Source organism: Talpa occidentalis, unplaced genomic scaffold (assembly GCF_014898055.3).
Source record: "Talpa occidentalis isolate TD23 unplaced genomic scaffold, MPIMG_talOcc4v2.1 talOcc4.3, whole genome shotgun sequence".
In the NCBI taxonomy this organism is placed as follows: domain Eukaryota; kingdom Metazoa; phylum Chordata; class Mammalia; order Eulipotyphla; family Talpidae; genus Talpa; species Talpa occidentalis.
This window is the reverse complement of record NW_023603184.1, coordinates 2312639-2337892: the sequence shown is the minus strand read 5'-3', so window position 1 is coordinate 2337892 and position 25254 is coordinate 2312639. Positions and strand designations below refer to the sequence as shown.

The 25254-nt window shown below is 54.1% G+C and overlaps 2 long non-coding RNA genes across 7 annotated transcripts; one reads left to right on the top strand and one right to left on the bottom strand.

Annotated features, from left to right (window-relative positions):
* The first annotated feature begins 1345 nt into the window (after positions 1-1345).
* LOC129146572 (uncharacterized) lies at positions 1346-6824 on the top strand. 4 transcript variants are annotated; one of them, XR_008553443.1, is made up of 3 exons: positions 1346-1419; positions 4396-5590; positions 6350-6630. It is a non-coding gene; the product is annotated as an uncharacterized LOC129146572 (long non-coding RNA). The 4 variants fall into 4 exon arrangements; XR_008553440.1 differs by lacking the exon at positions 1346-1419 and adding an exon at positions 6683-6824 and having other exon boundaries at positions 3456-5590; positions 6350-6468; XR_008553442.1 differs by lacking the exon at positions 1346-1419 and having other exon boundaries at positions 3456-4507; positions 4738-5590.
* A 2711-nt stretch (positions 6825-9535) lies between these two features.
* Positions 9536-24069, bottom strand: LOC119255278 (uncharacterized). Of its 3 annotated transcripts, none has more exons than XR_008553444.1 (4): positions 23752-24069; positions 12913-13746; positions 11855-11955; positions 9536-11762 (listed from the first exon to the last, which is right to left on the bottom strand). It is a non-coding gene; the product is annotated as an uncharacterized LOC119255278 (long non-coding RNA). The 3 variants fall into 3 exon arrangements; XR_008553446.1 differs by having other exon boundaries at positions 13671-13746; XR_008553445.1 differs by lacking the exon at positions 23752-24069 and adding an exon at positions 17522-17592.
* Positions 24070-25254: the final 1185 nt, after the last annotated feature.

Here is a 25254-nt window from a genome sequence, read left to right as displayed (position 1 = left end):
TTCCCAGGCACAGGGCAGTTCGTCAGTCAGCGTTGAGCCCAGACTGTGGGCACCTCGGGGTACCCCGTGTGTAGCGTGTAAGAGAATGAACGGAATCCCCAGGGGCCGGCCGTGTGGGGGTGCACTCAGGCAAATGAGCGAATAGTCACAGGAACCCTCGCTTACAGGGAAATAGAGCAGAGGAGGCCAGGGGACCACAGACAATGGTGCCTGGGAGGGGCCCCTGGAAGGACTCTGTGCTTCTGGGGGGGACTTAGTACCTGGGGAGGCTCGGTGCCCGGGGAGGGGTGGCTGGTTATCTTTTTGACTGCACAAGTTGCCCACCATGGGGCCGTGACTGGTGAGAAGATGCTGGGGTCCTGCTGTGATTATGGCTCCGAGGGAGGCCGCGGCGGACCTGCGCCCAGTGGGCCACGGGGTGCTGCGGCAGCGGGGCGCCCCGAAGGCGGCGGCTCCTGGAAGGGGGTCCTTTGGTGTGCGGTGCCGGCCGCGTGCCTCCAGGGCTCCCGGACCCCGCGGCCGCGCAGTCTCCGCCCTCCAGCCCGTGAGAGGCGCGGCACGGCCAGTCTCTCCGCTGCCGAGTCCGGCGGGGCCGCAGCCCGTGGGTCCTGCTCCTGGCGGCTCCGCTGCAGTCTCGGTTCCGGACCTGCAGGGCAGAAAAGGGAAACCCGAGCCGGCGCCCTTTGTCCCGGGTGCCCTTTGTCGTGGGGAGCGGTGGGAGTGGGGGGGGCGCACTCAGGGCAGGAGGGCCCAGGCTTGGGCGGCTGCGAGGGGGGCGGGAGCGGGGCCCAGACCGGGGCGGGGCAGCCGATGGCGAGGGGGCTCGGTTGCTGCGGGCGTGGGCCGGTGTGGGGGCTCCCTCATGCTGGGGGTCCCGCGCCCTTAGGCTGCACCCCTCTCCTCCCAGGGGGCGTAGCGGGCGTCGGGAGAGGACGGGCAGGCAGGGGGGAAGGGACCGAGCGGGGGCCACCCCGCCTCTGCACCGCGAGGGAACAGACGCGCAGACACGCCCTCCCCGTCCGGGTCCCGCTCCGGGGGCTTTGGGCGGCCTTTGCCGGGCGTGGCGAGTTCGGGCCGTTTCTCCTCGGTCCGAGACCCCAGTCCCGCCGATGCGCTGGGGTGCGACGCGTCCCACGGCCGGAACTACAACTCCCAGAAGGCGCCGCCGAGACTACAACTCCCAGAAGCCCGAGGGGGCGGGGCGTGCCGCGGGGGCGGGGCCGGAGCTAGGACCAGAGAGGCGGAGGCGCCGGCCCCAGGTCACGCAGCGGCCCTCGGCGCCCTCAGCCTACAGCCGCCCCCGCGCGCCCCCAGCTGCGCGTCCAGCCCTCGCCGGTCGCTCGCAGGCTCGGCCGATCCCCCGCCGCTGGGACGAGCCCTTTCCCCGCAAACGTCGTGGGCTCCCCAGTGCGAACACGGGTGACGGTGACAGACCCGCCCGCGCCCCTGACGCCCGCGGACCCCACGCCTGTCGCGCCGCCGGCGGGCCCCGAGGGGGCAGAACAGGGGGCGCGGGGTCTCCGGGGAAGGAGCCCCAGGGGAGCCCGGGAACCGTCTCAGCGCCGCGACCTCGCGCCCGCCGCCCCCGCCTTCCCGCGCCCGCCGCGGGGCCTGTCCGGGGCCGGGCGGCGCCTCCGGAGCTGGCGCGCGGGGAGCGGGGCGTCTGCGCCGGGGAACGTGTCCCCGGAGCCCCGGGGTCCCCGCGGGCCTCCCCTGACGGGACGAGCCCACCTGCGGCCGGGGTCGCCCCTCGGGGACGGGCTGACGGGCACGAGCGCCCCCAGGCTGGGGAGGGCGAGGAGGGCGAGGAAGGGTCCGGGCGCGCGCAGGCTCTCGGCACAGTCGCCAAGTCATGTTGGGGTGCGGAGGGGCGCAGGGACCTGATAAACTGCGCAGCTTGCGCCCCAGACGCGCCGAGGGCGGGCGGGTCGGGCTCCCGGGCCGGGCGGGCGCTGCATCGGACGAAGGAGCAGCCGCGCCCTCGGCCGAGCTTTCCGGGGCCAGAACGGGGTGGGGGGGGGTGAGGTGCTCGTCGGCCCCGAGCCCGGAGACCCGCCCTGGCGCTCCGTGGGCGCGAAAGGGCCGCGGGCTCCCCAGGGCCGGCCCGCGCTGTCCGGAGACGGGGCGTCGGGGCGCGAGCGGGGTCTAGCGCCTGGGAAGGGAAGGGAAGGGGGTGTCGAGGGCCCCAGACAGACGCCGGGCGGGGCGCGCAGGAGCCGGGGCGCCGCGGGGTCGGGAGCCCGAGGCCGGGTCCGGGCGGCGCCGGCGGCGTTTCCGGGGACGGAGGGGCCGCGGGGACCGGTCGGGGCCGCGCGGGGGAGTCAGCGGCTGCCCCGCCCGCGCCCGCCCCTCCGCGGCTCCGCTCAGCCAGACCCGTCACGCGGCCCGTCCCCCGCGCCCGTCCCGCCGCCGCCACCTCCGCCTCCCGGCGCCTCCTGCGCGGGGACAGGACAGCGGCGGCGGGGACCGGCGGCGGGGAATGCGGGGGGCTGCGGAGGCGCCGGGGGTGGGGGCCGCTCCGACCCACTTTCCTTGGGACTTCAAGGGCCGAGCCGCTGACCGCAGCCCCCAGCCCGCTCTGCCGCCGGCGGGCGGGTCCCCAGGGCGCCCGGAGCGCGAGAGCCCGCGGGGAGGCCCCTCACTGCGGCTCCGCGGCCCTCCGGGCGGCTCCCCGCGGGCTCCGGGGCGGGGGCTGAAGCGGAGGCGCGGGCGGGGCCGGCCCGGAGGGACCCCGGGGCCATAGGTGCAGGTGACCCTGGGGCTCACCTCCTGCGGGGGGGGGGGGAGCGCCTGAACCCCGCCTCTGCGGGGCCCGCACACGGAGGGAACCCGCGCTGGGTGAGCGGCTGGAGCAGGAGACGCGAGAGGCTGCGGGGAGGGGCCCCAGCCACCCCCGCGTCTCCCCTCCAGCCACAACACCCCCCTCCAGGCACCCTCGCAACCCCCAGTCCCACCCGCCACCCACCGCGCCACCCCCGCGTCCCCCCCTCTCCCCATCTCCCCTCGCCAGGGCTCCCCCAGGCCGACAGGCCCCCGGCGCGCCCCTCTCCCCTCTCGGGCAGCGCGGGCCCCGGGCCCGGGAGACTCAGGAGGCGGCGGGGCCCGCGGGCGGCGGGGCCGGGGCGGCGGCGGAGGCGCTTCCCGGCGGTGCTCACCGTGTCCGGCGGGGAGCGCCGGGCGGGCGGGGCTGCTGCTTCCTCCTCGGGCCGCGGACTCTCTGGCCGGGCGGGCGGGGCCGGCGGGAAGGGCTGGACGCGGACCTGGGCTCGGGGCTCCTGTTGGGCCCTGAGGAGCACAAGGGCGGGCCCGGCCCCGAGCGTGACCCCGCGGCCGCGGGCTCGCTCCCGGCTTCCCGGGGCCCTTAGGGCGCCCCCGGGTCGGGCTCCCCTCTGTCCTGCGTGCTGTTTTCACTCCCGCGGGTTTAGGGTGGCTTTTGGGGCGCACGTAGTAAACTTTCCGGGCGGAGCCCCCTCCCGCCCCAGGCCCAGCATGGGGCGGGCAGAGCGGGTGCCCGGGTGTGCGCAGCTGGGGGGGGTCGCTGCTTCCACCCCGAGGGGAGCCCCATTTCACCCAGTGTAAGGGAGACGGGAGAGCAGGTGCCCCCAAGAGTATCAGGGAATCGCTGGGGCACCTCCTCGGCCCGCTGACCCCAACTGCTGTTCGGGGGTCCGTGTTTTGGGGGAGCATCTCCCCTTCTCCCTGTCGGGTGTTTGGCTTGCAGGGTCCCTTCTCCTGTAATCTCACCCTGTCGGGGAGCCCCTGAGGGCAGTGGACTTGCCTTCAGCTTAGGCCTCCAAAGAAAGAGCTGGAGAAACAGCCTCACCGAGGCCACAAAGTTCTGCAACCCCGGGAGTGGGGGGGGGAGCAGAGTGGAGCCACAAAGGCAGTCACAGGCCTGGAGGACCCCCTGGCATCTGTGCCTTCATGCAAGGCTCCAGGGCCCCATCTTTCAAGGCCCTCCCTGCACACTTCACCACTGCTCTGCTCCCCCCCTTCCTCCCCGCCCCCCTCACTGCACCCCCAATGTCATGAACTGAAAGAGCAGCTGATTCGCGGGCCCCACATCCAAGTGGGGACCCTCCTATCTTTGGACCTCTCGGCTGGCGCGGCTCCTCTCCCCGACAGTGCAGACAACTCACTGACTTTATGACTCTGGGGGCCTGGGTGGAGATGATGGTGGATACTTGAGGCTGCTGGTACCCAAAACTCAGCCCTAACCCTGAGCACAGCATTGCCCTCCTCTCTGGGGGCTCTGCCCTGTACACCGCCCCTCCCAGGTGTGCCAACCACTGTTTCCTGCCCTCCCCTTTCTTCTGTTGAAGTCCCAGTAGCTCTGTGAGTGCTCCCCGAGTCCAGAGCTGCCCCATATCTGATTCCACTTCCTTCCCTGGGCAGAAGCCTCTCACCAGGAACGGAGACCTTCATGCAGGGGAGTGGCTCCCTTTGGCAGAAGGTGCACAGCCGTGGGGCGGCGAGTCTGAGAACCCACGGGACCAGGTCATACTGAGTAAGAGTGGGAAGGGGAACCAGGCCTGTAGGATTCCTGGGGTGCAGCATCAGGTCACTGGGAAGGGACACGGAGTGCCCCCCAAAGCAGGACAGCGGGAGATCTGTACAATTGTTGTATTCTTTATAACCTTTTCCTAAGAGACATGCCCTGTACCTTCAGCTGCAGCCATTTCTCTTTTGCTTGAAAATGCTCATATAATCAATCCCGTGATGTATTTTCTGTTTCAGGCTAATGAACAGCACCCCTGGTGTTGATGCAGCTCAGGGTGACCGGGAAGCTCAGGTAAGTGACACTCAGATGGGAGAGCTTTGATTACAACAAATAAATGAAAAATGAATCTGTGTTAATAAAAACCATGATCAATGTTGTCATCGCCTCTGGAGATCATCTCATTTGTGGCTCCCCCACACGAGTATCTTCTCATTTTGAGAGAAATACTTTAGCCTGAAACTGCAATGAAATAAAATAAATTGCATACAGGTAGTGAATCCCCCACCTGATATGTTACTCTTTCCTATTATGGAACATTCATAAAACAGAGCATTAAAAAAAAATCCACCTTGGTGTTATTTTTCTACAAAGACACATTAGATGTATTTGGGGAAGAGGGAGAAAGAATATTCCCGAGATAAAACTGGTTTATCATGTTATAGAGGATATGGTATTAAAATAATGCCACTGTGGAGCTACCACAAAAGTTCAGGTGAGCGTTTTAATGCCCCCGGTTCTCCTACTGCCTGTGGCGTCTCCATTTAATGAACCAGGGTTTGAGCTTTAGGAGAGACAGAAAGTTAAAGCCACAGTTGAACTATCAACGATGATCTTTGCCAGGACACTGGATTGATACTGATCTGTGACAGCCTGAGCTGCACATGGGAATTCCATTCTATTCTATTCTGTCCTATTCTTTTTCTTTTTGTAAAGGCAAGGAATTAGTCACAGAGAGAAGCTTTCAGTTATACAAAATTTTGTTTTATGAAATATCCTGGCCCCATTCATTATTCGGTCCTGCTCCTCTCGTAGGTGTAGACAACTTTCAGGACTCTTGTGTTTGGAAACTGGAAGGGCACAGACTTTGAGGTAAGGTCTTGTTTTCACTGCTTTATTTTCAATTAAAGCTATATACAGCTGTGCATTCAACAGAATAAATTTCTAAATTTAAAAATGAAGAAAAAGGGCAAAGGATGTTTATTTTGGTTGAAAAGCTAGCCAGAGCACAGGTTCAGGCTAGAAACCCAAACCCCCTCACTTAAAAAAAAAAAAAATGAGGTGACCTTGACATTAACTCCCAGCGCTGCTGCTCTGCCCTCACCTATGTGACTAGCAGGAGGCCATGTTTCAACCTCAAATGTTTTTCTGTAACCACATGGAATTCTTAAGACTTTTTAAAAATTACTTTTCCCCTGCCAGGGAGCAAGGAGGTAATTTTACCAATGGCGTTTTCATCAGCTTCTATTACTGATCCTGATAATGATAGGGAGTTGTGTATATTATAGAAATTGTATATTATAGAAGAGTAAAATAAAACAGGATGAACAATATCAAAAAATACTCTTGTAACTTAGCACGTTTCCTTCCTAGTTTTTTCCCCAATATTTGCGATTGTGAAATAGAATGCCTGTGTAGAAGGTAGGTAGTATTTTGAGACTTAGAAAATGAGCTTCCATTAAATAGGTCAAGGAATGTAAAATCATATCATATTATCTTCGTCCATAAGGAAGCCCCTATATGGCTGTCACTAATTTTTTTCCTTGCTCTTCACTACATATCCTGGTATGTATCACAGCATTTATCATTAAAATGTGATTTTAATTTTGTGTGATGTTGTTTCTGTCTCAGATGTCAGTCAATAGTATGGAGGCAAGACTAGTCCACATTTTGGATGCAGCTAGAGTGTTTATTCTCACTGCTGTATAACAGTCCACTCGATGCTGTTGTTTACATTGTGTTCTACTCAGGTAAGGGGTAAGGAGAGTATGTTTCATTAATATTTTCCTTCTGTGGTGGAATGACATCATTGCTAGAAATCTCCACTGTCAACATTTATCACTAATATAAGTACTTTCCATATCATCAAAAACTATTCAGTTTTGGGCCTCCCCGGTGGCACAGCAGTTGAGAGCTGGGTTGCTAAGCTGCCCGCAGCCTCTGCAGTGCTGGTTCGATCCCCAGATGCCGGGCGAGGGTCCCACATGGCGCCAGACCTCTCCTGCCGCTTGCTGCTCCCCTCAAAGTGTACTTCGGTCCTTCTGCCTGTTCTCCTCCCCGCTCTGGCTCTGGTGAATCCTTTCACCCTACCGCGCTTCTGACTGTACCCAGTGCTTGTATAAAAAAAATAAATCTTAAAAAAAAACTATTCAGTGTTATTGTATCTAGTTTTTACATTTAATTTTGTATATATTGGCGGTTTTTATTTAGTTTCAAATCACTTTACTGTAAATAAAGTGTTAGTGAACATTTTTACACATATGGATTTTTTTTAAAGATTTATTTATTTATATAAGCACCGGGTACAGTCAGAAGCGCGGGAGGGTGAGAGAATTCGCCAGAGCGGGGAACGGAACAGGCAGAAGGACCGAAGTACACTGCTGAGGGGAGCAGCGGGCGGCAGGAGAGGTCTGCGCGCCATGCGGGACCCTCCCCGGCAGCCGGGGATCGAACCCGCGCTGCAGAGGCTGCGGGCAGCTTAGCAACCCAAGGCTCAACTGCTGCGCCACGGGGGGAGGCCCTACACATTAGAATTTTTTAATCTTAATTTGGAAACATTTCTTTAGGTCATTTCCAAAAATAAAATTACTATTTCCATTGAAAATGTATTTTAGGGCCTCCCGGTGGCGCAGCGGGCTGAGCGCCGCGCTCTGAAGCGTCCGCAGCCCAGCGCCGGGTCGATCCCCGCCGGCCTCGGAGCAGCCCGCAGGGCGCGGCGGACCCGCCTGTCTCCCGGCTGCGCCCTCGGCGGTGCGCTTCGCCAGGCGGCCGGTTCCGCTCCCCGCCCTGTCTCTGCGGCGGCCTCGCCCCCTCCCGCGCCCCCGGCCCGTCCCCGGCGGTTATGTAAATAAATAAATCTTAAAAAAAAAAAGAAAAGAAAAGAAAACGTATGTATTTTAAATTCAAAGCTCCCCGCAGAGGTTGCGAACTTACTTCCCAGGAACAGTGAGGACAGGTCTCCTCTCCCGCCATCACTTGCTCTGTCCCGCTGTCCTGGTGAAGCCTCCCGCCCTTGCCTGCGCCGCGGCGCGGGCCTCACTTGTCTCAGCTCCACTATTGCCCGGCGCGGCCTGCACCGCTCTCAGGCCTCTGGCCGATCCTTTAGCAGCCCTTTGAAGTATTGGCCCTTTAAGAGCGCCCTCGGCATTACGTCATCACTTTGCGACTCCCAGAATGCACCTGGCGGAACGTGAGCGGCCGCGCCAAGAGCGGCTCCTGGGGGGGGGGGGGAACAAACTAAAGAAGCGAGTGGAGCGCATGTCGCCGCCTTATGGACTGGGGTGGTATCGTGGGAAAAAATCACGGTCTGAAATGCCAGCCAGACCGTAAATGGCCACGCCAAGAGCGGCTCCTGGGGACAAATTAAATGAGCGAGACGAGCCGGTGTCGCCGCCTTGTGGACTGGGGTGGTATCGTGGGAAAATGGAGACCAGAACGGCTAGCGGGACCAGAAATGGCAGCGCCAAGAGCGGCGCGAGGAGGTAAATTAAAGGAGCGCGATGAGCGAGTGTCGCCGCCTTGTGGATTGGGGTGGTATCGTGGGAAAATCGCGGTCTGAAACGCCAGCCAGACCGTAAATGGCCACGCCAAGAGCGGCTCCTGGGGACAAATTAAAGGAGCGAGACGAGCCACTGTCGCCGCCTTGTGGACTGGGGTGGTATCGTGGGAAAATGGAGGCCAGAACTGCTAGTGGGATGGGAAGTGGCCGCGCCAAGAGCGGCTCCTGGAGGTAAATTAAAGGAGAGAGATGAGCGAGTTTCGCCGCCTTGTGGACCGGGGTGGTATCGTGGGAAAATCGAGGCTAGAAATGCCAGCAGGACAGGAGGTGCCGGCGCCAAGAGCGGCTCCTGGAGGGAAAATGAAGGAGCGAGATGGGCGCATCTCGCCGCCTTGTGGACTGGGGTGGTATCGTTGCAAAGTCGCAGTGCAAGGCAGCAGCTGGACCAGAACTGGCGGCGCCAAGAGCGGCTCCCGGAGGCAAAAATAAAAGAGCGAGACAAGCGCGTGTCGCCGCCTTGTGGACTGGGGTGGTATCGTGGGAATATCGTGGCCCGAAACGCGAGTGGGTCCAGAAGTGGTGGCGCCAAGAGCGGCTCCAGGCCGCGTAATGAAGGCGCTGGTGGAGCGGGTGGCCCCGCCTTGTAGCCCGGGCGGGTAATGTGGGGAAACGCAGACTGATGATGGCAGGGGGATGGGTAAGGTAAAGCACCTGGAGGGGTGAGAGAGGTGGAGAGGAAGGCGGGAAACGGGAGGAGGAACGAGGTAACAGGGCCAAGCCCGGAATAATGTGCGGGCTGGACTTTGAATAAGGCAGAGACGTGTTTCAGGCAATGGAAAGGGCGGTGAGGACCATGTGAAAAATAACGGGGAGGGCGCCGCCTGGTGGCCATCAGTGGCGAGACAGGGCATCCCTGACAAGCGGCCAAAGGGGAGGAGAGGCGCAGGTGGCCAAGCTCGGGGACCATGAGGGGGCCTGTGGGGTGGAGTCCAGTGACGGCGGGAAACAGCCATGACGGCCGCGGGGAAGGGGCGGCCAGCGCAGAGGCAGGAGCAGCAGAGCACGGTGGGAATGTGTGTCCAGAAAAACCGGATAGACTGTTAGTGAGACTAGGAAACCTGCCCTCACTATTCCTGAGAAGTAAGTTCCCAACCCCTCTGCAGGGAACTTTGAATTTAAAATACTTGAATTTTTAATGGAAATCGTAATTTTATTTTTGGAAATGACCTAAGGAAATGTTTTCAAATTCAGATAAAAATCTTTGTGTAAAATTTTTCACCAACACTTTATTTACAGTAAAATGATTTGAAAGTATCTAAATAAAAACCCCCAATATATACAAAATTAAATGTAAAGACTGGACAAATAGAGTAACGCTGAATAGTTTTTAATGCTGTGGAGAGTACTTACAGTGCAGTGTTAAATGATGAAGAAGAATATAAATTTTTAGCGATGATGTAAGCATACTCTCCTTAACCCTTATGTGTGAGTAAAACACAATGTAAACAACAACTGTACACCGAGTGGAATATTATACAGCAGTGCAAATAAAACCCTCAAGCTGCATCCAAAATGTGGACTAGCCTTGCCTTCATAGTGTTGAGTGACATTCAAGACAGAAACAGAACATGATTTAATTTATTTAAATATTAAATACCAGACAAAATTAAAATCACATTTTAATGGTACATTCAGTGGATATATACCTAGGATATGCAGTGAAGAGCAAAGAAAAAAATTAGTGACAGCCATATAGGGGCTTCCTTATGGACGAAGATCAAGATATGATGTGACTTTACATTTCTTGACCTATTTAAAGCTCATTTTATAATTCTCAAGCTACTACCTACCTTCTACACAGGCAATCTATTTCACAATTGCAAATATGGGGAAAAAACTAGGAAGGAAACATGCTAAGTCACAAAAGTACTTTTTAATATTGTTCATCCTATTTTATTCTACTCTTCTATAATATACACAACCCCCTATCATTATCAGGACCAGTAATAGAAGCTGATGAAAACTCCATTGGTAAAATTACCTCCTTGCTCCTTGGCAGGGGAAAAGTAATTTTTAAATTACTTTTAAATTCCATGTGGTTACAGAAAAACATTTGAGGATGAAACATGGCCTCCTGCTAGTCATGCATGCGAGCAGTAGCGTTGGGAGTTAATGTCAAGGTCACCTCATTTTTTTTTTTTAGAGAGGGGGTTTGGGTTTTTAGCCTGAACCTGTGCTCCGGCTAGCTTTTAAACCCAAATAAACATCTTTTGCCCTTTTTCTTCATTTTTAAATTTAGAAATTTATTCTGTTGAATGCACAGCTGTATATAGCTTTAATTAAAAATAAAGCAGTGAAAACAAGACCGTACTTCAAAATCTGAGCCCTTCCAGCTTCCAAATACAAGAAAGTTGTCTACACCTACGAGAGGAGCAGGACAAAATAATGATATTTCATAAAACAAAATTTTACATAACTGAAAGCTCCTCCTTGTGACTAGTTCATTGCCTTTACAAAAAAGAAAATAATAGAACAGAAGGGCCTCCCTGGGGGTGCAAGGGGTTAAAACGCTGCACTATAAGCTATCACCAGCAAATGTAGCATGTGTTCGATCCCTATCTAGGGAGCTGACCCACATGGTGCAGCAGACCTCTCCTGTCTCCCTGCTGCTCCCCTCAGCAATGTGTTTCAGTCAGTCTGCCTGTTCTGTCCCCCACTCTGTCTCTGATGAATCCTCTCATCCCCCCATCTTTGGCTTACACCCCAGTTCTTGTATGCATAAATAATATTTTTTAAGAAGATTTATTTATTTATTTATGCACACAAGAACTGGGGTACAGGCCAGAGATGCAGGGGGTGAGAAGATTCACCAGAGACAGAGTGGGGAACAGAACAGGCAGATCTACTGAAATACACTGCTGAGGGGAGCAGTGGGCATGACAGGAGAGGTCTGCCGTGCCATGTGGGACCCTCTCTGGCCAGCAGGGATCGAACCTGCGCTACAGAGGCTGTAGTCAGCTTCACAGCACTGCGCTCAACCACCTGTGCCACCAGGGGAGGCCCTTGTTTTAAATGCAATTCTTAACAAACACCTCATTTTATTTGCCTGTAGTGTTAGGACCCTCTCCCTTTTGATTTTTAGATTGTAAGAAGTTATGGAAGAATTTCGTCTTTATTTATCCCGCAGGCCCAGAGGTGATCTTTTTTCCAAAGTCCGAGCCCTGAGCCATTGGGCGACAGAGCACCCATCACCCCAGCAAAGGCATATATGCACCTTAAAGCAAGCAGGGGGGCAGAGAAGCAGGAGACTTCCAAGAGCTCACCTGGTCATCTGGGACGCACAGTCAGGCCCCTGGCCAGAGAAAGTCCATCAGTCACTCCCTGAAACCTTTAGTCCACCCCCAGGCCTTGTCCCAACATAATTCCAGCTAATAAGCAGGTCACAGTGGGCTGTGGTAGGCGGGCTGGGGCAGGAGGCACGGGTGGGTCTGTGGCAGGCTCCAGGACTCTCAGCCTTTCACTGACAGCATCCACCGCAGCGAGACCCTAAAATATCCGCAAGTCATGAAAACAGCAAACAAGGCTGCTTGAATTTCTGGGAACGATTTTTTTTAAATCATTGCTAAAAATCCCCTTACCTGAAGCTGACATAAAAGCAAGGCTTGGGGCCTCCCTGGTGGCGCAGGGGTTAAGCACCGCACTGTGAAGCCATACGCAGACTCTGCAGCGCTAGATCCATCTGATGGAGGACAAGAATGGAGAGACTGGAAAGGAGGCCTCACAAGACTAAAACCTGACTCACGCAAGGAGGTGGGGGTCGAGGGGAATCACACGACCTTTAACACAGCTGTGGAGGTCGGACCCTCAGGCGCCAGTGCCTTGCCACAAGGCAGGAGACCTGAGCAGGATCAGATGCTCTAGGGAGTGGCGCACAGGCCTGAGGGGAAGGATATGGAGATTGGGCCCACCCTGGAACCTCTTGTCCCTTTCTAGGGTTGCCTGTTACCCAACATCAGCAACAAGCAGCCACTCCACGGAGGAGTGACCCTCCGAAAGAGAAAAGGACTGTATCGGGGCAGTCTCTGCACAGGCTCAGGGCAGCCCTCCCACTGCACACCCGTGACTGTGCAGGTGCCTCTTTTCACCAACTCTCTCCCTCTGCAGGGCAGCAGCCTCCTGCCTGCCGTGACCTGTCAAGGCCGCCCACCTGCAACTATGCAGGCCTCTCTCAGCAAAACCTGTCCCTTTCTTTTTCCTAATAAACCTGCTCTTTAACAATAACTATTGTCTCTGTCCCGTGGAGAAACGTGCCTGGGGGACTCACCAGGTGCCGCTGAAAAGGGAGCTCTGGGGACACCTTTGCCAGAGTCAACCCCAGGAACTGCACGCACTCTACAACCTACAACATTTTGATGACCACAAAGGGACTCGTCACATCATCTGGTGCCAACATCACATGCCCAGCCAGGAAGGTGACCCACAGGGAGCCCCAGACCTCTCCTGCCTCCCCGCTGCTCCCCTCAGCAGTGGATTTCAGTCAGTCCATCTGTTCTGTTCCCCTCTCTGTCTCTGGTGAATCCCCTTACCCCACCCCCGCACCTCTGGCTGCACCCCAGCTCTTGTGTTCATAAGTAAATAAATCTGTAAAAAAAAATAAGTAAAATAAAATAAAAGCATGACTAAAACCGTCCTTTACCTGCAGATCCTGAAATGGATCCTATTGCAAATATTAAAAAGCAGCTGCTATTCAAAATACATTATGAGAAAAATGAAGGGTCTCGGCTCCACATAGAAGGTTTCTCTTTGCAAATCATGGTGCGGCACAATACACCGTAGCCCAGACTCTGACATCCCTGAGTCTGTTCTGTGGTTTGGTGTAATATTCAGCCGTGAGCCGGGAGCCTGTGTTTATCTTTGGGGCTCAGACGGGTCTCCCGGGGACTACATAAACTTGGGTTTTGTTTCCTGAACCGAGGCTGGCCTCTCTCTGCCTTTGGATGGGTGAGTTCAATAGAGGATCTTCTACTGCCACTTTGACTTTAGTTTTCTGGTTCTATTTCCCTGCTCAGCTTTTTCTTTTTTCTTTCGTTCTTTTTTTTTTTTTCCTGCATTTTCTTCTCTTTAAATTATACAGGAGATCTTTTTTTAACATTTCTTTCAGGGAAGATCTAGTGTTAGAGGACCACTTCTTCAGCTTTTGTTTGTCTGGGAAGAACATTATTACTCTCTCCTCTCCGTAGGACAATCCTGCAGGTTAGGATATTTGTGACTCGTATATTTTATCTCTATTCTGAATATGTTATTTCATCCTCTCCTTGCCCTACAGTCCTCCAGAAATGGAGGTTGGGTCCATCCCCACATATGCACGGTCCATGACAGAAACTTGCTAAGAGGTGCTGGGATCTGGACCTCTTCCTGGCACTGTTACCTGAGCATTCTGAAAGGATAACTCACAAAACTAGAGCCGTAGATATCGCCTACAAGGCTTTCCATGAAAACCAGCATCAGGCTCATCATCAGTACACTCCACCTACAGACCAGAGAGAGAGATTGGAGAAAGATGAAAATTTCAATAGAAAACAGTTCAATAAATCCAGAAAAGAAAAAAAAATTATTATATAAGGAAAAGAAAGCCAAGATCACCAAATTTCTGGAGCACAAGGACCACAGGGAAAGCTTTGGGTCTGGGGACATTGCAAGAGTCGTGCCTACCGCTGGAGCGCCATGCAAGAAATCCCAGGTCCAGACATGCAAATGAGCCCTCTTACTTTCCTTTTACTTTGTGAAATTAAAGTGTTTATTATTATAAAATAATCTCCTTTGTACTCACTGAGTATTTCTGCTGGGAGAAAAATATGAAAAGAATAGGCCAGGGGCTACCAGCAAACATTTCCATTTTAAAGCCATATCAGTGACGCATACAGGGCTGCTACCGTATAAGGCCAGATGTGGCATTTACTCTATGAAGCTAATTCATTTCCTGCATGTTTGCTTGGGGCATTATTTCATTTCCCTGGAAGTTCCTATAAGATTCAGAATATAGAATATTATTCATTATATGCAAAAATATAATGGGTCTTTATAATGTAAATAAAAATGAGGTTTTAGGGTATCATCACTGTGAATGTTACATTAATCTCAAAGTCTAAAATCCATTTGCCTTATTCACAGAAATTCATGCATTCCACATGGATATATAATATTTAATTGAATTATTTCCCCTGTTTAGTGAGATGAGCTCTATAAACTGACCTCATTTTAGTGGATTTATTTCATACTATTGTTCCCAATATGAGTTACTTTGTATTTGGGGCTTTATATGTACCTAGTTGGCCAGAAAACTGAGCAGGCAAAGTATAAGCAGACCAAAAATACCACAAAAACAGCAACAAAAAACCCTCTTACGTTCAGAACAACTGAATAGCAACATTTCTCTATATCAAAGACAAGAAGCTACCTAGAAATTGTTTTTCAACTCCATAATATAGGGATAGCCTGAAATTAATGAGGCAAAAGTAGCTTTCCCAGTTCCTGTGCAGTTCTGAGTGATCATGTGACTAGTTCTTCCCAATGGAAAGTGAACAGATGTGACAGATGTCACCTCTGGACATGTTAAGAAACTCATGTTCCTTCTCAATGAACTCTTAGTCCACACCCAAAGAATGGATGTGATATGCTATGACATTTTCAAGGATACTTGATCTGTGAGCCAGAGGTTGCTAGTATTCTTGCAAGACCTCGCAAGATAAAACTGGTTCCATCAAAATTGTTTCTTAGAAAGAATCATTTTATAAGAAAAAAATGTTTTATTCTGTTGAACTGTTGTATTTGGATTTAATTATCACCACAATCTTGTGTGTCTTCACTAATCTTTATGATGAATATACTCTCTGTTATTGCTTACAAATCTTTAATTCCAGAGATTTCAGTCTATGTATCTCCCTAGGGGCTCTGTAACTTCATCTGTTTTCATTCGAGTGCACATACTTTGTGGGTATTGCATTGTGTTATCCAATTTACTGCGGAAGGGAGCAGTTGGTCATATAGATTGGTACGAAATGGAATCGTTACTGGAATGATAACCATGACATTAACAATGCCTGTAGATAAGTAGTGATTTTACCACTTCTTAAAAGAACTACATTCCCTTAAATTTAGCCCATACTATTTGCTGTGCCCATGAACATTCTCTGACAGGTGTGATGAGACCTCACTTCCTGCCTTCGTTATTCAGACAGTGAAAGTTGTTTCATGGAACACGTGTTTTAGATGAAAAGGAACAGGTAGGAAAGAAAACTATAATGCAAATCTAGAAAAATAGCAGGATAGTTGACAGTTGAATGTCTGCAGGAAAAAAATAGTCAATATTTTCTGTGAGGATAGATTGAAATGGGATTAAAGTACCACTGGATTTTATCTGATGCTCCGTAACAGCACACATTTCTCTCAGACGTAAAAGAAGTATCTGGATGAGTTTGACAACTTAAGACTATTCAGTAATCACAAATTCTATCAATTTTTTGTATATAAATATTGATAATTTTCATATAGCTATTGTGGCATTTCAGAAATACGAACACCTTGCTAAATACTGTTGTAATAGATTCAGGTTTGCACAATGATGCGTATGTGCTGACTTCTCTAAAACCTTACCAAATAATGTACACAATTCATGACCATTTTTCTAGACTGAGAAAGATACAACCCTGTGATCTCAAGAAAGATGGTGGCAGAAACACAGAGCGTTCCACTTTTGTGGAAGTGCAGCCGTGGGCTGACTTCCGGGCAGGCTTGCCAACCCTACGAGGCCAGAAGCATCGTCAATTATTTGGGTGCTAAGACTCCAATGAAGCAATGAGGAAGGAAAAACCCCTGTGGGCATAACCAGAGCCATGTCAAGGAGCCGCCAACATCAGGGTTCTCCACCACGGAGTAGGAGTAACATCTCTATAGTGTCATTAATGGAGATCACTCACTCAGTCATCACTGCAGGGTCTCAGGTCACCTCCAGCAGGTGCTCAGTAAACGCAATTCCTTTCTCCTTCCCTGAGGAGCCCAACTTCTCCTCATTAACAGGGATTTGCGAGGAAGGAGGTAACATCACTTTAAGACATTAGAACGGATAAGAGGCAACGTGGATTATCTACAAAATGCCCAGTTCCCAGGGGAATGAGTCACTGTGGCTGATGCAGCCCCTGAAATAGGAGGAATCCTCTCGGCACCAGGTGTCCTAGAAAAAAAGATCTCAAGAGCTCAGGAAAGGGCCCTTCTGGTCTCAGATGATCCCCCATGAAGAACTTTGCACCCTCGTTGGTGACAGTGCCCGGCTGCACCTGTGGTGTTTCGGAGGTGGCTCCTTTAGTGACACAGAGAGGGCCACTGCTTTCAATACACTGACTCCGTTAATAATAACCCATTTTAGAAAACCAAAGACTTGCAGCTGGAGTGTGGCAGGCCATGGGGCTCCTGGTCACTCAAGGCTCAGGAAAGCCTGGATTCTACTCAAGGGAGAGTCTAAAGTCGGCTCATGGACCTCCATGGTGGCACAAGGGGTTAAGAAGCAACCTATGAAGAGATCTGCAGCATCTGCAGCCTGTGTTTGATCCCCAGGCGGCCAGGGAGCTACCCACATGGCACAGCAGACCCCTCCTGACTCGCCAGCGGCTCCCCTCAGCAGTGTACTTCAGTCAATCTGCCTGTTCTGTTCCCCGCTCATACCACTGGCCTGCGGTTCTTGCATGCATAAATAAATCTTTAAAAAATAAAAATATATATATATAAAGGCGCCTCCGGAGGCAGTTTCCAGGTGTGAAAGCCCCTTCCAGGCTCGGAATGACCACATCGGCTGCACGGCAGGGAAGTGACACCTCAGCCCTCAGACGTGGGCCCAGGCCCAGCAGGGGCAGCACCCAGACCCCGTGAGGAAAGCAGAGCCCCAGGCCCACGCGGCCCACTGGTCAGAGCCTGCGCCGGGGAGACTGGACACGGCTCGGCCTCCTGCCTGCTGGACCTGGGGCGGGAGGGGGATGGGCCCCAGGAACGTGGAAAACCCGGTCCCCAAACTGCACTGTAGACCGCGGGATGGAAACGCACAGGCCCGGGGAGGGAGGCCCAGGACCCGCCGGGGCGCCCTCGCGGGCCGCAGTCGGGAGCGAACGCCTCGGGAGCAGCGGGGCCACGCGCAGGAGGGACCCAGACCCCTGCGTCCTGCCGGCCCCAAAATGAGCCCCAAAGCCCCATTTCTCCACACCCAGCCCGCGCGCGGGGCGCCCCGAGCCCTCGCGCCTTCCCTCCCTCGGCCTCACCTGTCCGCTCCCCGCCGCCGGCTCCCCAGGTCAAGGGCAGCGGCGCCCCGCGGGGCTCCTGAAGGACCAGGCTCACCCCAGCGGAACCTCACCCCGAGTCGGGGGCCTGCAGGGCCAGGGGCCGGGCCCGGGCGAGCGCGCATGCGTGGTAGCGGCGCAGGGGCAGCCAGGTGCGCTGGGCGGGGCGGGCTCGCAGGGGCTCCCGGAGGCCACGCCCACCCGGCCGCAGGCGCTGGCGGGAGGGTTCGCAAACAAACACTGAGATGCAGACAGATGTCTCCTCCTCGCCCAATACACTGTGACCCTACAGTGTCCGCTAGTCATTAAAACGGCAAACAAGGTTGCTTGAATTTCTGGGAAAGATTATTTTTTTTAAATCATTCTTAAAAATGCCCTTACCTGAAGCTGACATAAAGCATGAGGAGGGGCCACCCTGGTGGGCAGGGGTTAAGCACCGCACTGTGAAGCCATCCGCAGCCTCGGGAGCCCCAGTTCCATCCCCAGCCAGGAAGGTGACCCACAGGGCGCCACAGACCTCTCCTGTCTCCCCGCTGCTCCCCTCAGCAGTGGATTTCAGTCAGTCCACCTGTTCTGTTCCCCGCTCTGTCTCTGGTGACTCCTCTCACCCCCACCCCCGCACCTCTGGCCCGCACCCCAGCTCTTGTATTCATAAGTAAATCAATATGTAAAAAAAAGTGAAATAAAATAAAGCATGACTAAAACGTCATTTACCTGCAGATCCTGAAATGGATCCTATTGCAAACATTAAAAAGCAGCTGTTATCGGGCCTCCCTGGTGGTGCAGGGGGTTAAGCACCACACTATGAAGCAATCCGCAAACTTCTGCAAGAGTTCGATCACCTGGCCCGCCAGGGAGCATTCCGCATGGCACAGCAGATCTCTCCTGACTCACACACTGCTCCCCTCAGCAGTGTACTTCAGTCTGCCTGTTCTGTTCCCCACTCTGTCTCTGGTGAGTCCTCTCATTGCCCCCCGCCCCAGCATCTCTGGCCTGTGCCCCAGCTCTTATATGCATAAATAAACAAATCTTTTTTAAAAAGCAGCTGTTATCAAAATGCATTATGAGAAAAATGAAGGCTCTCGGCTCCACATATAACATTTCTCTTTGCACATCATGGTGCAGTACAATACACTGTGGCCCAGACTTTGACATCCCTGAGTCTGTTCTGTGGTGGGTGGTTAGGGCTTGGAGTCAGGCCAAGCTGCAGAGACGGGGGTCGGGGTACTCCCCTGTTATCAGCAGTGATGAATGAATGAGTCAAAAGAAAAAAAGAACACACCCCTGCCAAACTGCAATTACAAACATGTCTGCAGTGGAGTTTCCTACTGAGACACAGGGCAAGCTAGAAATTAGGCAGTTTTAGGGACAGTGCAGGAGGGGACCTCTGAAGAATTTAGGGAGGCTTCAGAGATAAGGACAACCAAGGGAAAGTAACCCATTCCAGTAGGAAAAACAAACATCCCAGGACCAAGGACAACATTGTTAATACTAGTCCTGGTTTCCTTCAGGTGGTAAAGGGAGGCGGAGATTGGAGAAATGGAGAGTGGTTTAATTTATGGACACATTAGAAGGGCAGCTGTTTAACTTCAATGCAGGGATGCCCATCCAGAAGACTGGGTCATAAATTTAAAGATGCAACAAATGGGGAAAGAGAAAGCTGTTAGATAAGGAATGTGAAGATCCCCCACTCAGTAGCAAATTAAGTGAGACAAACGAGAACTAACCAATCACAAAGAGACTGGTGGAGCTTTAGAATAATGAGGGAAAAAAGGTATATATTCCCTGAGACACGACTCCACTTTGGCTTCCTTGACCCTCCCAGGCCTGGTTCCCTGGCCTGGGAGTCCCACTTTATTTCTGCTCTTTGTCTCCTCAATAAACTTTTTCTTTCTATAAACAAATCTGCCTCTTCTCGCTTGCTGGCCTGAGCGTCTGCGAAGTTCCTGCTGCGGCTTCATGAGACACCAACCCGTGGGGGTCTAGTGGCTGGGGCTCAGCGCTGCCCTGCAGCCTGGGATCCGTTCCTGGCTGGGAGACTAGGCCTGACAATTCCGGTATCACTACCTTGGAAGAATTGATGGAGGACAAGAGTGAAAAACCTGGAAAGGGGGTGCCCTGAGACCAGAACCTGATTCACACAAGGAGGTGGGGGTAGAGGGAAGTAACACGGCCATTAAATCAGTGTAGAAATCAAGGCCCTCGGGAGCACAGCCTTGTCACAAGGCCTAAGGTCCAAGCAGGATGAGATGCTCTAGGGAGTAGAGCACAGGCCTGAGGGTAAAGATAGGGAGATTGGGTCCATCCTGGAACCTGGGGCCTCTTTCTACTTTTGCCAAGTTATCCAACCTCAGCAACAGACAGGCCACTCTACAAAGGACTGACGCCTCCCAAAGAGAAAAGGACTGTACCCGTGCAGTCTCTGCCCTGGCAAGGGGCAGCCATCCCTCTGCCCATCCATGACTATGCAGGTGCTTTTGTAACAGGGTGGTCCCCAGGAAAGGGGGAGGTTCCAGGTTTCCTGCCCCACCCAAAAGGAGGGTGGATCAGAGCAGGGAGAAGAAGCTGCAGAGGAGACTGAGGAAGGAAGGAAGCAGGATGGAGCCAAAAGGAGACCTGGAGGAGGCACATGGAGCAGAGAGACATGTGGAGAAACTGCGCCTGCCTTTTGGTCGTGGACTGGGAGTACCCCAGACCCCACAAACCTGCCTACTCTGAATGGGTTCTGCCCGTGCCCTCAACCTGCCAGGCCTTCTCCTCACTGACCCCCTTAGCAGAGGCCGCTCCCCTCAGGGCTGCCTGCTACCTCACACCATGCACAAAAAACAACTCAAAATGCATTAAAGAACTGGACATGACCTGAAACCATAAAATATATAGAAGGGAATAGAGGAGAAACACTACATGACATGCACCTCAGTGACATCTTTAAAGACACATCACCCAAAGCAGTGATAGTGAAGGAAAGGATACACAGCGGGATGACATCAGGTAAAGACCTCTGTACAGTGAAAGAGACATGAACCCAAACAAAGACAAAACACACTGATGGGGAGAAAATTTTTGCACACAACAGTAATGATAAGGGACCGATCATAAAAATCTACAAAGAGCTGACGAGACTCAACAAAAAAACAGAGTAAATCACCTTGTCAAAAAATGGGCAGAAGAACTAAAAACAAACTTCTCCAAAGAGGAAATACAAATGGCCAACAGGCATAAGAAAAAATGTTCAGCATCAGGGAAATGTTGCAGTCAGGGAAAAATGTTGCAATCAGGGAAATGCAAATCAAAACTACAATGAGATACCATCTGACACCATATTAAATGGCACATATTAAAAACTAGCAACAACTACTACTAATGCTGGCGAGGATGTGGAGAAAAAGGAACTCTCCTGCACTGCTGGTGGGAGTGCACACTGGGGCAACCACTATGCAGAGCTGTGTGGAGGTTCCTCAAACTACTGAAAATGGAGCTTCCATATGGTCCAGCAATTCCACTCCTAGGAATCTACCCAAAAGACACAAAAACATTAATTCAAAAGGACACGGGCACCCCTATGGTTAATGCAGGAGTATTTACAATAGGGAAAACCTGGAAGCAACCCAAAAGGGATCATGCTCAGCGAATAAGCCAGAAGGAAAAAGAAAAACACCAGATGGTCTCACTCATAGCAGGAATCTAGAAAACCCAAATAAGGGACCAGGAAAAAGACTAATTATAATAAAGTAAAAAGCAAAATCAACAGGCAACTATAAGCCAGAGACACACTGGGGTGGGGGGAGAGAAGGGATAGGATCCAAACGAGGGGGTGGGAATTTTACGGGGACTATAACCAAGATGCATACATTGTGCAGAGATGAAAATGATGTAAAAATATATAAAATAAAAAAAAAATTAAAAACCTTCAATTTAAGTCAAAAAAAACCCCACAATTGCTTTCCAACGAGGCACCCAGAGCCACCCCTACCCTGCGGTGAATCCCCCGACAGGGGCCCCCCCAAGGCCGCAGAGGCCGGAGCTGCCCTTCTGAGGCCCCAGCCGGCAGGGCCTGGCAAGGGGGGGCGGGACTGGCTGAAGGAGAGGGAGCGAGATCCGAGCACCCCCAAGGGAAGGGCCCCGCGGCCGCCGTCCCGGCCTCCTGGACACGCTGACCCGTCCCGCGGCCCCGGAGGCAGGTGGGGGACACCAGCGCCCCCGCCGGAGCCCCCGCCCGCCCTGAGCCCCGAGGTGGGGGCCCTGACCTGGCCCCCGCCTCTCCGCGGCTCCCCCGCCAGAGGCTGCTCCGGCTCAGGCGACCCTGCACTGCGACCCAGGGCAGTGCTGGTGGGGGAGGCCGGGGCCCGTGTCCCCCACCCCCTGCTGCTGCTGCGGTGCGTCTCTGGCAGCCCGCGCCCCGCGGCCTGAGTGGGACAAGCGCCTCCCTCTGCGCCCCTTGGGGTGGGGAGCCGAGCTGGGGGGTGCTCAGACCTTCTGGGCCAGCCGCTGGGGGCCTCGCCTGTCCTGCTGCTCCCCGCGGCCCTCCAGGCGCTCCTCCTGGCAGCTTCTCTGGGGGCTCCCTGCCCACTGGCTGCGCTGGTAACCCGCAGACGCTGGGGGACTGGGGGGACGCAGCAGCTGCCCTCCTTTACCGCGGGCGGGGCGCACTGGCCCACCCCAGGCCTGCACCCCAGCTCTGCTGTCTGCGGGGAGCTGTTCTGGGCATGGCTGGGGTCTCCCCCGTCCCTGGGCTCTCCCCCTGGATGGCTGCAGCTCCTCACTCTCCGTCCAGTCCTGACACCCACAGATGTCTCCAAACATGGTCAGCCACCCCTGGTCTAATTGAAGGGGTGTCCCTCACCAGATTGGGTGACGGCACTCGCATGGGGTCCCACAGGACAATGCACGAGCCAAGCACATGGGCGTGAATGTGTGTGTGAGCTGCTGGCGGCCATGGCTCTCCTGACTAGAAACACTCAGTGACCCGCAGTGACCAGTCCCCTCAGTGACCAGTCTCTGCGGCTGCCGTTCCCAGGCGTCTTGTTCAACATTTATTTATTTTTTAAACATTTATTTATTTATTTATACAAGCACTGGGTACAGTCAGAAGCGCAGGAGGGTGAGAGAATTCACCAGAGCCAGAGCGGGGAGCAGAGCAGGCAGAAGGACCAAAGTACACTGCTGAGGGGAGCAGCGGGCGGCAGAAGAGGTCTGCGCGCCATGAGGCCGGGGGGCAGCCAGGGATCGAACCAGCGTTGCAGAGGCTGTGGGCAGCTTCGCAACCCAGCGCTCAACCGCTGCGCCACCGGAGAGGCCCTTGTTCAGCATTTAGAACATAAAACACACTCCTTTCTGGAACAGAAAGTAGAACTCCGATAGATTATCAATAAATGATGGGGGCGCTCAGCCTCCAGGCACCACCCTGGGGGTGGCCAAGGCCAAGCAGCCATGCACCCCAGCTGTGCCCGGAGACTCCAGGTTCCAAAGGACAAGTGGCCAAAGTGCTTCGTGTCTTAGCAGCAGTGTGGGATGCAGCTTATTCTGTCTGTTAACTAATATCTGATGCACTTGCCACAGGACCCAGCGGCCCCACTCCTAGGACACAGACACACTGATCTGAAGGAAACCTGCGCCTAGATGTTCACTGCGGCACCATGAACAAGAGCCGAGTAATGGAAACTCCTCAAATGCCCCCAAACAGATGAACGGATCAAAATGTGGACTCTATACACCATGGAATACTACTCAGCCATCAAAAAGATAAACTCATGCCTCTCATAGCATCATAGATGGATCAGGAAGGGATGGTGCTCAGTGAGATACATCAGAAGGAAAGACATAATCAGATGGTTTCATTTACAGGTGGAATGTAGGGAAACTGAATAAAAGATCAGGAAAAAACACAAAACTGGGAGGCACCCATAGGTCTGAGGCACACGCCAGTGGAGAGGGAGGGGGTCAAAACAGGGGAGGGAAGGTCACAAGGGACTACGCTGACATTGATGGTTCACGGGTGCTGTGGTGGGGGGAGGAGGAAGTCAAATATTCTCCAAAAATAAACAATGATGAAGAAAATTAAAAAAAAATAACAAATACAGCAGAGGGGCTCGATAGCATTAATAGCCAGTGATGGGAAGAACCTAAGAAATTGACTGCAAAATAGAAAACAAAATAGCATAGAGAAGAAAGAATTTGAAAAAACGAGTATGTGAGGGTGTTTACAGTATTACCGGAGCTTGATCTAAGTTCAGTTCACACTGCCTTCATCCTCAGCGCGGCTCAGTACCGGACAGTGACAACAGCTGTGGCCCAAATTCTATTGTCGACAGGTGCAGCGGCCTCATGTGTCTGGTGGCCTGATGTCTGTGAGGTAAGTGCGTGGAGCCCGGGGGAGAGGTGCTCTGCCAGTTCCGAGGAGGAGCCCAGACCCACGTCCTGACAAGAGGCGACAGGGACATAGCAGCCCACTAGCTCTGAGGCTCCCAGATCCAGCCTCAGGAATCCCACCAAGGTCGCATGAGCTGCAGCGGCCAGAGAGGAAGGTGAAGAGGACAGGACGGGGTCACAGTCCCGTGACCCCCACAGTGACCTCCCCTGGCTTTGGGCAGTGCCTGCGAGTCCTCTCTGCAAGTCCCCCCTCCAGGGTCTTGGGGGGGTGGAGAGGATATGCCTGACTTGCCCTCAGGCTCCTGAGTTCTGGGGACTTGCAGTGGGGGTCTCCGCAGCCTCCCGTGAATGTCCTGAAAGGACCTGCCGGAACAACGTGCCTGAGCCACAGGGGTCTCTGTCCCCGCTACCCCTGCCTCTTTCAGTCCTTCCCACGCTGCAGAGTGATGCCCAGACCCACTGTGGGGACATCCCCCGGGGCAAACACCTGCCCAAGATGGAGGCTTCTGCACGGGAGTCTCCAGCTCACCAGGGGAGGGTCCACGGGAACATGTGAGAGGAGATCCCAGCAGGCTGCACCTCCATGCACCCCTCTACCTGCAAGGGAGCAGAATACGCCCCCCACCCCATGCCGCTGTGGCCCAAGATTCAGTGCAGGATAGGCCCTTGACAAAAAGCTGGGTCAAGAACACTGACCCCTACCCACCCCCCCAAAACAGGAGCTGAATCTCCCTCTGCCCAGGGCTGCCCAAGGTGGGGGAGCTCACAGGGGTCTGCGGGTCCATCTCCCCTGCCAGGGCCGGCGCCTCAACCTCTCCCGGCTGCTGTCCCCCCAGAGGCTCCCCTGGCCCTTGGGTGCCCACTGTGGTCCGAGGACCCCCGAAACCTGCTCGTGTCTCCCTGGAGAGATGTGTGTGGGGACGGGACACCTGACGCCACCCACTATTAAAAATTCCTCCCCGTTTCTCCGTGCGCGTCCCAGTTTGGGGGGCGGGCTCCCCCGACTCACCAGCAGTTTCCTTCCCACAGGATGTTCCCGAGGCCGCAGGACGGCGAACAGCGTCTGAAAGATGAGAACGATTTGCATTTTCCCAGTAAAGAAGTCGCCGAGCAGATCTCGGGACCAGGCTCCGGCCCACTGGACGCAGGTCCCCCTCGCCTGGCTGCCCCCGAGGCGGCGAGCCTCGGCGTCCACTCGGCGGAGCCCCGGCCGGGGGGCTCCAAGGCGGACCCTGACTTGCCAGGGCCCCCGCCCCGGCTCTGGCGAGAACTGCTTCTGAGCCGCAGACGGGGAGACAGCAGGAAGGACGGGGCCAAGGCCAAAGTCGGAACATGTCTTTAAAAAT